Here is an 11,144-nt window from a genome sequence, read left to right as displayed (position 1 = left end):
TACAAAGGGTTTACATATTTCAGGAGTATAAATATTGTTAAGTCGGTTTGGGGCTTCTACCATAGAGCTTCAACACTATCGGCAAAATAATAATAATGACTTATTTTTCATAGTCTTACAGGTTATCACATCATCTGCATTCCATTCCCATTCTATGTAGTTATATTTTTCCTCCAGGTTCAGTTTGTTTTTTCTTTAAAACCATTTCCCCTTTGGCTGTCCTCTTGGTACATTTTCCACTTCCTTCTCTATGGTCTACAGATGCACACAACCCAATTTCCTTCCTCTGGGAGTGCCAAAGATCAGGTAGCTAGTCATGGGGAAACACAAACACTACTGCTAGCTCACACTTGGAGGGCAACTTATTTATTATTCTTAACTAAGTCACAGTGTGCTTCAGCCACCTCCAGAGAGTGTCCTGCCATGGACAGTCTTGTCTTCTTCGTCTTTCTCCTGCTGGTCACCTTTAGTTATGGCAATGACTAGTCACATTAGCCTTCTAAGAGGGGATGAAATGGATCAAATAAATTTATACCCATTCAGATTTAAAACAAAGATGATATATACTATAGTTTGTGTAAGTGGTAAAACATCATAGATGTTAAATATGATTAGAAATATTAAAATTTTAATGTATAAATATTAAAACATATGTTTCATACAAATATTGCCTGCTTTGAGATTCAAAGGTCTAACAGTGGAATCTGACATTTCATGTTCTTTCATTTTTATGAACTATTGAGAGGGCCTATTAAATTAGAGAAATTATTTATTTGTTGTGTTGTCTATAACTGCCAACCACTCTTAACAAATATGCTTTTGCATTATTTTTTCCAAGTAAAGAGAGAGAAAGAGACAGATGAATTTTTTTAAGATTTATTTATTTATTATATGAAAGGCAGAGTTAGAGAGGCAGAGGCCAAGAGAGAAAGAGAGAGAGATCTTCCATCCATTGGTTCACTCCTCAAATGGCCACAACGGCAGGAGCTGCGCCGATCTGAAGCCAGGAGCCAAAGGCCTCCTTCAGTCCCTCACTTGGGTTCAGGGGTCCAAGGACTTGGGCCATCTTCTATTGCTTTCCTTAGCCATAGCAGAGAGCTGTATTGGAAGTGGAGTAGCCAGGACTCAAACCGGCGCCCATGTACTTCAGGTGGAGGTTTTATGCACTATGCCACAGCGCTGGCCCCATAGATGAATATTTAAAGAAAGGAGGATAAGGAGCTCTGGGTAGGAGAGACTACTAACTGGGTAACATGTTGATAGTTACTTTGGGAAGTGGGAAATAAAAAGCGATAATGGAAAAATGGAGGTTCACAAAACCAAGAACCTGGGACTGACGTTGTAGTGTAATGGGTAGAGCCACTCACTGTGACGTCAGCACCCCATATGGGCAATGGTTTGAATCTTGGCTGCTCCACTTCCAATCCAGTTCCCTGCTAATGGCCTGAGAAAAGCAGCAAAAGATGGCCCAAGTGTTCGGCCCTTGCCATCCACATGAGAGACCCAGATGAAGCCTCTAGCTCATGGCTTTGGCCTAGCCCAGCCCAGCTGTTGCAGCCATCTGGGGAGTGAACCAGTAGATGGAAGATCTCTCTCTGTCTCTCCTTCTATGTAACTCTGGCTTTCAAATAAATATCTTAAAAAAGAAAAAAAAAACATGAAACAAGAACCTGATAGGATAACTTATGATGGCGGAATTTCCACCATTTATTTATGCTAACGGTATTCTTAGGAGGACATTTTGAAGAAGAGGAAAAGTTATGGCGCTTTTACAGTTGTTAGGGACCTTATACTCATCTGCTCTGGTTGGACGTGAGAAGCCGAGTCAGAATAGGGGTGAATCTTTTGACTTCCAATGCTATTTTGTTGAAGAGCCACGGTAGAGACTCATTGAATTCTTTTTTTCTTTTTTAAAACAAAACAAAACAAAACCTTTAATTTAATAAATATAAATTTCAAAAGTACAACTTCTGGATTATAGCAGCTTTCCCCCGCATAACCTCCCTCCCACCCACAACCATCCCATCTCCCACTCCCTCTTCCATCCCATTCTTCATCAACCGTGGATTTCTAGTCATAACTGTACTTACATCTGCTGTAAGAGAATTGACTTAACTTTTTAACTTAAAATATGAAGCTTCTTATTTTTTGTCTCACTTAAGACATTTAAAAATCTGAAATAAGCCTGTCAAGTAAATATTCCCTATATTCAATCTGTATATAGATCTTTAGCAAAGTATATGTTATAAACGAATTTTCTCCAATTCTAGTTACACAGCATGTCTGAGAGAGGTTAAAACTATCTGATGGGTTCACATTCTGATTGGAGAACTTAAAGAATACTTTCTTCACAGGTGTTTGTTGGTTCAACTGTTTTAAAGCAATATAATATCATAGTCAAGACTCATATATTAAGCTTTGTGCATTAGATGTGTACCTACAAAATTGTCTGCAACTTCATTTTTCTCATAAAAAATCCATTTAACATTAAAATCCATTTAACCCTTTGAGTAAATTCTTTTTTTTTTATTTTTTATTTTTGACAGGCAGAGTGGACAGTGAGAGAGAGAGAGGAAGACAAAAGGTCTTCCTTTACCATTGGTTCACCCCTCAATGGCCGCTGCAGCCGGCGTACCGCGCTGATCCGAAGCCAGGTGCTTCTTCCGGTCTCCCATGCGGGTGCAGGGCCCAAGGACTTGGGCCATCCTCCACTGTACTCCTGGGCCACAGCAGAGAGCTGGACTGGAAGAGGAGCAACCGGGACAGAATCCAGCACCCCAACTGGGACTAGAACCCGGAGTGCTGGTGCCACAGGTGGAGGATTAGCCTATTGAGCCACCGTGCTGGTCTGAGTAAATTCTTTTGACAAAGCAGCAAATCCTGGGAAAGTAGAAATCATTGTCCCTTTGAAATTTGCTATAAGATTAGGTAGCCTTGTATTTGATTTTCTTAAAGCAGAGCCTTTCTTTAAACTGGCTCAGCTTATACCAATGATAGATTTTTAATAATATCACATCCTGATATTTCTACTGAAACTAATTTTTGCCTCTTTTAAGGTATTACAAAAACAAAAGAAATGTATTTGTCACAAGCCACACACATATTAAGAAAATAAAAATTTTTACAACAAACAGATACTCTCTTAAAAACATTTTTGCCTTGTATTTTGTGGAAAGAAAATGGAATCTTAATTAACTCAATTAAGGAAATAGGAAATAGTGATAGGAAATAGTATGAACCAATTAGAATCAAGTAGATCACTGGTCCCTAATGTAAATAAACATGACTGAATAAAACCTTATGTTATTACAAATACAATTGGGAGATGAAAAATAAGCTGTCTCTGATACTCAGAACAGTTTAAATTTTTTAAAAACCATCAGTCTTGAGTCCATCATTGTGGTGTAGTGGGTAAAGCTGCTGGCAGTGATGCCAGCATTCTACATGGGTGCTGATTTGAGTCCCTCCTACTCCATTTCTGATCCAACTCTCTGATAATGTACCTGGGAGGGCAGTGCAAGATGGCCTAAGTCCTTGGGCCCCTGCACGCACATGGGAGACCCAGATGAAGCTCTTGGCTCCTGCCTTCGGCCTGGCCCAGCCCTAGATGTTGTGGCCATTTGGGGTGTGAATCACTGGGCAGAAGATATATCTTTCTCTTTCTCTCCCTCTTTAACTCTGCCTTTCAAATAAGTACAAATAAATCTTTACAAAAATTGTCAGTCTGGAAGTTGAGTCTTTTTTTCTCTATTGAAGACAACTCTATCATTACCATCATAATACTATAAGCTGACTTGCTCTAAAGGTGACCTATTTTCCAATCAAGTTAGCAACAATTTTATGGGTGGTATAAACCTGACTGGAGAAATATGATATCCTTCAGGCTTATTTTAGTTAACTGCTCAACATATTTTTATTACTAGGGTTCTTGGAATTATTTGAATGGCACTGTTTATTAGAAATAGCAGTTTTGATATAGATCTCCTTTTCTCTTATTATTATGAATTAGACCTAGTAAAAACTGTCCACATTAATTTAATTTGTATTTTAGGAACTGTAAGTTTAGAGCAAAATGAGAAGACACTGATCTACATGACTTTCTTACATCTTTGTGGAACAGGGCAGAAAATAAATGAGGGATCTGTATTTAAATGAGAAAAACATACCTTTTGATCAAGTGAGGTATTGCATGCAACCGTGTTCTTTTAAACTTTAAAGCATTATACAAATGGAAAGCATTGCCACAACCCAAGGAAAGGCTGCTAGGGAGCTTCCTCTAGGCTTCACCCTATATGTTCCTGTTTAAATGGAGAAGACCATGACGCTGATGCAGAGGCCTAGAAAAAGACAGAAACAGGGGTGGGTGCAAGTTTTGATTGGGTCTTTTGATGCAACTCTTTCCTGTTGAAATACTTCACAGTCCCATATCTACGGATCTGTAATTTATGTCTTGTTTATCCATATTAAACCCTCAGATGGTAAGCTGTCTTTTGGCTGGTAAGTGGGCAGAGAGTACTGACAATGATAGCGCCTCATGTTTAGGGTTCTGCAGTATACAAGGTCTTTCTAATACATTAACCCACAATCATCTGAACAGTCCTTTGAAGGTGGCATTTATAATATCCTTTGTAGAACCAAAAAAAATGAATATTAGAGTTAAATATGTGTCACCCAAGATCTCATGCCTCATAATGGCAGATGGAAAAATTTGATGCAAAAGCGTGAGTTCTTCATAACACCCTACGCAGCAGATAGCATCTGGCCCATTTCTACCACAGCAAAATGTTGTTCAATATTTGACTCATCATCAGCACATTTATTAGGAATTGAGGAAAAATAGAAATGAAAATGAAGCTCAAATTGCTCATTTGTAACTTCTCTGGAGAAGTGTATTGTAATCTTCATAGTGTGAAAATTTGGATTGTCCACACAGCGTTACAATCTGTGAAGCTAAATAAATATATGAATGTAACTTATAAAAAGCAAGAGAGAGTTTTATTTTTTCTCAGTAACAACTGAGTGGTTGCCATAAGACCAACCTTCCCACAGAAAGCAGTAATGCTGACAAAATATAGAGATCACCAATTTAAAGGTACTGGAGAGTGGCCAAAACCAAGAAGAAACTGAGGAGGAGTCTATGTCGGGAAGAGGGTGAATTGCTCATTTTTTTTTCTTGGTTTTGTCAAGTATACACAAGGCTCCACTACAAATATCAACTAAAGTTCATGCTTAGAGCAGTCTATTGGCTTGAGGTACCAAAGATCAGTGCTGGGGTAACTATGGCAGCTGGAAAATCAGGGGAGTGTAGACCTCTGGAGGGATTCAGTAAGAAAAGAAGCTCCAAATTCTGCACATATGTTTGCTGGTTGACCCTTCACTTCTGCATGCCCAGTCCAGAGCCAAGTAGCCTAATTCATAAAATATCTAAGGGGCAGGCATTGGATACATGAATTAAGATGCCATTTTGTATGCCTGCATCTCATATCAGAGTGCCTGGGTACAAATCCTGGCTCTGCTCTTGATTTGAGCTTCCTGCTAATATGTGCCCTGCAAGGCAGTAGGTAACAGCTTAAGTACCTTGGCCCCTGCCACCTATATGGGGGACCCAGTGGAGTTCCTGACTCCTGACTTTGACCTGGCCTAATCCCAATTGTTGCAGTTACTTAGGGAGTGACCGAAAGGATGAAATCTCTCTCTCTCTATCTCTCTCTGCCTTTCAAATAAATAAGTGTACACACACACACACACACACACTCACAATAACAAATAACAACACAAATTTCAGCTGTCATTCACCACAGAGAAAATGAGAGTTTGCAATTTTATGTCATTTAGCCTAACTGCCTGCTAAAATGAAACAAACAATTTCCTGTTGGAAACAATTGCCAGTATACTATTTTAAAGATTAATTTTTATAGGTTGGTGTTGTGGTGTAGTAGATTAAGCCTCTGCCTACAGTTCCAGCATCCCTTATGGGCTCTGGGTCAAGTCCTGGGGGCTCTGCTTCCAATTCAGCCCCTGGTAATGTGCCTGGGAAAGCAGTGGAGGATGGTGCAAATGCTTGGGCCCCAGCCCCGGCGTGGGAGTCCCTTAAGAAACTTCTGGCTCCTGCCTTGGCCTGGCCAGCCCTGGCCATTGTAGCCATTTGGGGAGTGAACCAGTGGAATGAAGACCTCTCTCTCTGTCTCTTTTTCTGTAACTCCACCTTTCAAGTAAAAAAATTAATTTTGATACATAAATTTTATATAAAAGTTTCTTTTTTAGTATATAGTTTGATGAGTTCAATAAATGTTTGCATCATTGTAACTACTACCACATTCAAGATACATATTTCTGTTACCCCCCAAAAAATTCCCTCATGCCATTTGCTATCAATCTTTATCCCCAGATTCTCTCTCAAAACCCAAGTATATTCTGATCTAGGTTGTGCCACTTTATGTTAATATACATTTTCTAGAATTTTACATAAATTGAATCATATAGTATGCACACGGCATCTGGCTTCTTTTGCTCAACATGTTTTTGAGATTTATCCACAATATTGCATATGCTACAAAGCAGTTTGATCCTTTTTATTGCTAAATAGTATTCCATCCTTTCAATGTACTAAAATACTTTCATCTGTTGATGAATATTTGGGTGGCTTCCATTTTTTATTAAATTTTTAAATGACTCCTGAGTATGTTTTCATTTTTCTTGTGTAAATAACTAGGAGCAGATTGGCCATATCATTAGGGTAAGAATATTCTTACAAGAAACTTCCAAACTGTTTTATAAAGCAGTTTTACTATTTTATACTCCCCCTAGTAATGTGTGAGTTCCAGTTGCCCAAATTTTCAGTAACACTTGGGATTTTCAGCCTTTTTTTTTCTTTTCTATTTTTAAGTCATCATAGTAGATAGGCTATAATATCTCATTTCAAAATTCACCTGCTCAAACATCTGAATCCCTTTCTGCCTCTATTGTAACAGCTACTACTTTGGATTTTCACTTAAAAAAATTAATGATAAAACCACAAAACCAAACTATTAATTCAGAATTCATCATTCTCCTAACCTTAGAGGATAAGCTTTGTGAGGTTAACACTCTTCTTGTTCTTTGTTGTATTTTTAGTGTTTAGCAGAATGCCTGTTTTGTAGTATGTACATCTATTAGTTATTTGTTACTATGTAATAAATTACCCCAAATGTCATCAGCTTAAAGCAATTAACATTCATCATCTGTTTCTCAGGGTCAAGACTGGGGAGCAGATTACTTGAGTGGTCCTAGGCCATGATCTACCAAGAGATTTCCATCAAGCTACCAGTTGGTGTGCCTGTCCTGTGAAGGTTTGACTGGGGCTGCAGGATTGGATTTTTTTTTTTAAGATTTATTTATATATTTGAAAATTAGAGTTACACACAGAGAGAAAGAGAGGCAAAGGGAGGGGTCTTCAATCCGCTGGTTCATTCCCCAAATGGCCACAATGGCTGGAGCTGTGATCAGCGCCCGTATGGGATGCTGGCATTGTTTTACCCACTATGTCACAGTGCCAGCCCTAGGATTGGCTTTTAACACGATTCTATCACAGAGCTAGTGGCACAAAGCCTTAGCTCCTTGCTAGCTGTTGTGAACGGTCCTCGATTATGCGCCACGTGGACCCCTCCACTGGACTGTTTAACATGCTAGGTGGCTTTCTTAGTGAATGATCTGAGAGAGAAAAAGAAACTGGTGACTCAGACCAACCAGGTGATGTGGGTTGTTGGGACCTCCCTGGAGGCTGGCTACCCTATTGTATTTGTTGATTAGACTGATGTGTGTCTGAGATATTGCCATTATATATATATATATATGACACATAATTATACATATATAATTTCATTTAACCCTGACAACAATCCCATGAGCCACTGTCCTCACTAGAGAGACAATAAAACTGAAGCTTATAAAAGTAACCTAAGGCCGGCACTGTGGCACAGCAGGGGAAGCTGCTGCCTGCAGTGAGGGCATCTCATATGGGTGAAGGTTTGAGACCTGTGGCTGCTCCACTTCCAGTCCAGCTCTCTGCTATGGTCTAGGAGAGCAGTAAAGGATGGCCCAAATGCTTGGGCCCCTGCACCCGTGTAGGAGACCTGGAAGAAGTTCCTGGCTCGGGTTTGGATGGGCCCAACTCTGGCCTTTGTGGCCATTTGGGGAGTAAACCAGTGGATGGAAGATTTCTTTCTCTGCCTCTGTCTCTCTGTAACTGTGCCTTTCAAATAAATAAATACATCTTAAAAAAAAAAAAGTAACCTGTTCAATTCTACAAAGCTATTATGTGGCATGGCCAGAATTAAAACACAGATCTCTTTATCCTCAAAGGCTGTGAAAATATGGTTCACAGTGAAAATGAATGAATGAATTACATTAATCCAACAAGAAACTGATTTAGATGAACTTTTTTTTTTAAAGATTCATTTATTTATTTAAGAGGCAGAGTTACAGAGAGAGAGAAGGAGAAACAGAGAGAAAGGTCTTCCATCTGCTGGTTTACTCCCCGAATGGCTACAAAGACTGGAGCTGGGCTGATCCGAAGCTAGGAGCCAGGATCTTCCTCTGGGTCTCCCACATGGGCGCAGGGACCCAAGCTCTTGGGCCATCTTTCACTGCTTTCCCAGGCCACAGCAGCAAGCTAGATCAGAAGAGGAAGCAGCATGGGACTTGAACTGGTACCCATATGGGATGCCGGCACTGCAGGTGGAGGTGCCACAGAGCTGCCCCCTAGATGGACTTCTAATACTTATTGAATCAGATTCATTTGTATATAGAAATTATATCAGGAAAAAAGAAATTCCAAACTCTTCAGGTAAATAGAGACCTAATTGGTGGGGGCCAGTGCTGTGGCTTAGGGAGTAAAGCAGTTGCCTGCAGTGGTGCTATCCCATATGGGCACTGGTTCAAGTCTCCACTTCTGATCCAGCTCTTTGCTATGGACTGGGAAAGCAGTAGAAGACGCCCTAAGTCTTTGGGTGAGAAGAAGCTCCTGGCTCCTGGCTTCGGATCGGCCCAGCTCCAGCCAGCTCCAGCCGTTGTAGCCATTTGTGGAGTGAACAAGGAGATGGAAGACCTCTCTCTCTTCCTCCTCTATAACTGCTTTTTATATAAATAAATAAATCTTTTTTTTTTTAAAAAAGACAGACCTAACTGATTTCTTATTCTATGTTTGACAAGTGTTGATTTCATTTTTTTTTTCTCTCTTGCCAAGACTGTCCCAAATTCTAATCCTCGGAAACAAGGAAAGTCAAGAATTCTTCCATTGACTGCTCAGTCAATTCTATAGACTTTGTGGGTCATTTAGTGAGCATAGGGCACTGTAGGCAGCTTCCTGGATCTACAAAGCAAGTCACACAGTGTCTTTGGGACTAAGGTGATACAAAAATAATCACAATACAGAAGTGTTAGCACCTTGGAGAGGCACACAGGGAATGCAGTCTGAGGTTGGACTTTTTAAAAAGACCAGACATATCCTTAAAAAACTTTTGGCATTTATTAAAATAATCTAGTGTGACAGTCTCTGGAAATCAACACTAGATAACAGAGCAAGTCAGCCTGATTTAAAAGCAGTTGGAAAACTTGGAAAAAAAAAAAGACTTGTTTATCTTTCTGGACATCTCTCAGCTAGGAACCAGTTTTCCAAGAAAGGTGGCAGAAAAAGGGCTTTACACGTTTCCAGAATGCAAGAATGAGGGAGGAGGAGTGGCGGTTCAAAGTCCAGGTAGCCTTCCCTGAGAATGCAGGAATCAAATCAGGACAGACAAAAAGAGAGGGTGAAGTGGGTAGGGTAGCAGGAGCTTGGGGATTGACTGGAATGAGACTTGAGGTGATAACGGTGGGGTTGAAAGGAAAGCCGAACCCCTCCTCACCCGTCGGGAAGAAAGGCACGCTCCTAGTACATTCCAAAGGATTCAGCGTTGCCTCCTAAACCGCTCCATCGCCGAACTGACAGGAAAGTTTGCAAACTAGTTTCAGGACAAACTTGGCCATTGAGCATGCTCGGCGTTTTCAGTCTTCTGCAGAATTGGGAATTCCCTGGCTCCAGATTTTAGCTATAGCAGCTCTGGGGCTGAGCGAGTGTGAGAGAGCCGGCCTGGTGACGCTGCAGGGGCCACAGGTGGAACTTTGAGTATACTTTAGGACAAGGGCTAGCCGGGCTGGGAGTCGGAGGAGACCTCCCCACCCCCACCCAAAACCATGCATTCATGCGACTGGCCTTGACTGGTAACCCTTTGGGAAGAAGCGAGTTTGGTTATTCGGAGATGGTGATTGTGGTGCAGACGGTTACAGAATAAGGGCAGTTCGGGGTTCCGGTCCGGGGCCAGAGAATGGTAGTAGCGAGCTTGCCAGGTCCTCCCCAGCGACTCCTAGGGCTGCCTATTGCCCTTGTAAGGGACGGCTGTCATCGCAGAAAGGCAGAAGCCGGGTGGAAGATGCTCACTCGGCATCCTCTCCCTCCGCCCCAGCCCAGGCGAGTCGCCAGGCGCCAACGTCCGGCTGGGCTGACCTCGGCTCACAGCCTCAGCTTCGGCGGCGCGTTTCCGCACGTGGGCTCCTGGCGGACAATCGCACTCTCTGACTCCCACGCTCCTGGTGGCATGGACAGGGCGATTTCCTGGTGTTGTGTATACGAACAAAACCAAGGTTGCGGAAGACCGGCTCCCCGGGCCGCGGAGTCTGCAGGCGGTGCCCGAGCCCCGGGTGGGGACGTGGCCCGCTCGCCCCTCTGGGGCTGCTGTGAGCCGCGAGTACACGAGTGCCTCAGCGGCAGGTGAGCCACCCGACCGCCTCACCTCGCGGCGCCCACTGCCCGCATGGGGTGCCCCTTTCTGACCCCGGAAGAGAAAGTTGTGGGGAAGGGAGGTGAGAAGACAGCGAGTTGAGTGAAACTAAAAATCAAAGTTGTCCTCCTCCCCTCAGGCCGCCTCAACTTTGCCTTGAGCCCCTTCAGAGACTCCCTGGCTCAAAAAAGCCCGACGCTACCCGAAGTCCGGGCCGGAGTCTGGGGACAGCCCAGCGGCCGACCTACAGGTTTCCCGACCCCCTCCAGACCCAGGTCTCTAGGAAAACCCGGAGCGGAGCATCCCCGGGAGGGGAGACGCCCTCGGCGCGCACCCCGCAGCGCGCATGCG

The 11,144-nt window shown here is 42.4% G+C and overlaps 1 long non-coding RNA gene across 1 annotated transcript; it reads right to left on the bottom strand.

Moving 5' to 3' along the window:
* Positions 1 to 1,631: 1,631 nt before the first annotated feature.
* Positions 1,632 to 11,120, bottom strand: LOC108177436 (uncharacterized). Its single transcript, XR_007923262.2, has 3 exons — positions 9,882 to 11,120; positions 4,167 to 4,337; positions 1,632 to 1,897 (listed from the first exon to the last, which is right to left on the bottom strand). It is a non-coding gene; the product is annotated as an uncharacterized lncRNA (long non-coding RNA).
* Between the last annotated feature and the right edge of the window lie 24 nt (positions 11,121 to 11,144).

Source organism: Oryctolagus cuniculus, chromosome 5, assembly GCF_964237555.1.
Source record: "Oryctolagus cuniculus chromosome 5, mOryCun1.1, whole genome shotgun sequence".
NCBI classification, from domain to species: Eukaryota; Metazoa; Chordata; class Mammalia; order Lagomorpha; family Leporidae; genus Oryctolagus; species Oryctolagus cuniculus.
Note: the sequence above shows the minus strand (reverse complement) of the source record. Positions and strands in the feature narration are given on the sequence as shown.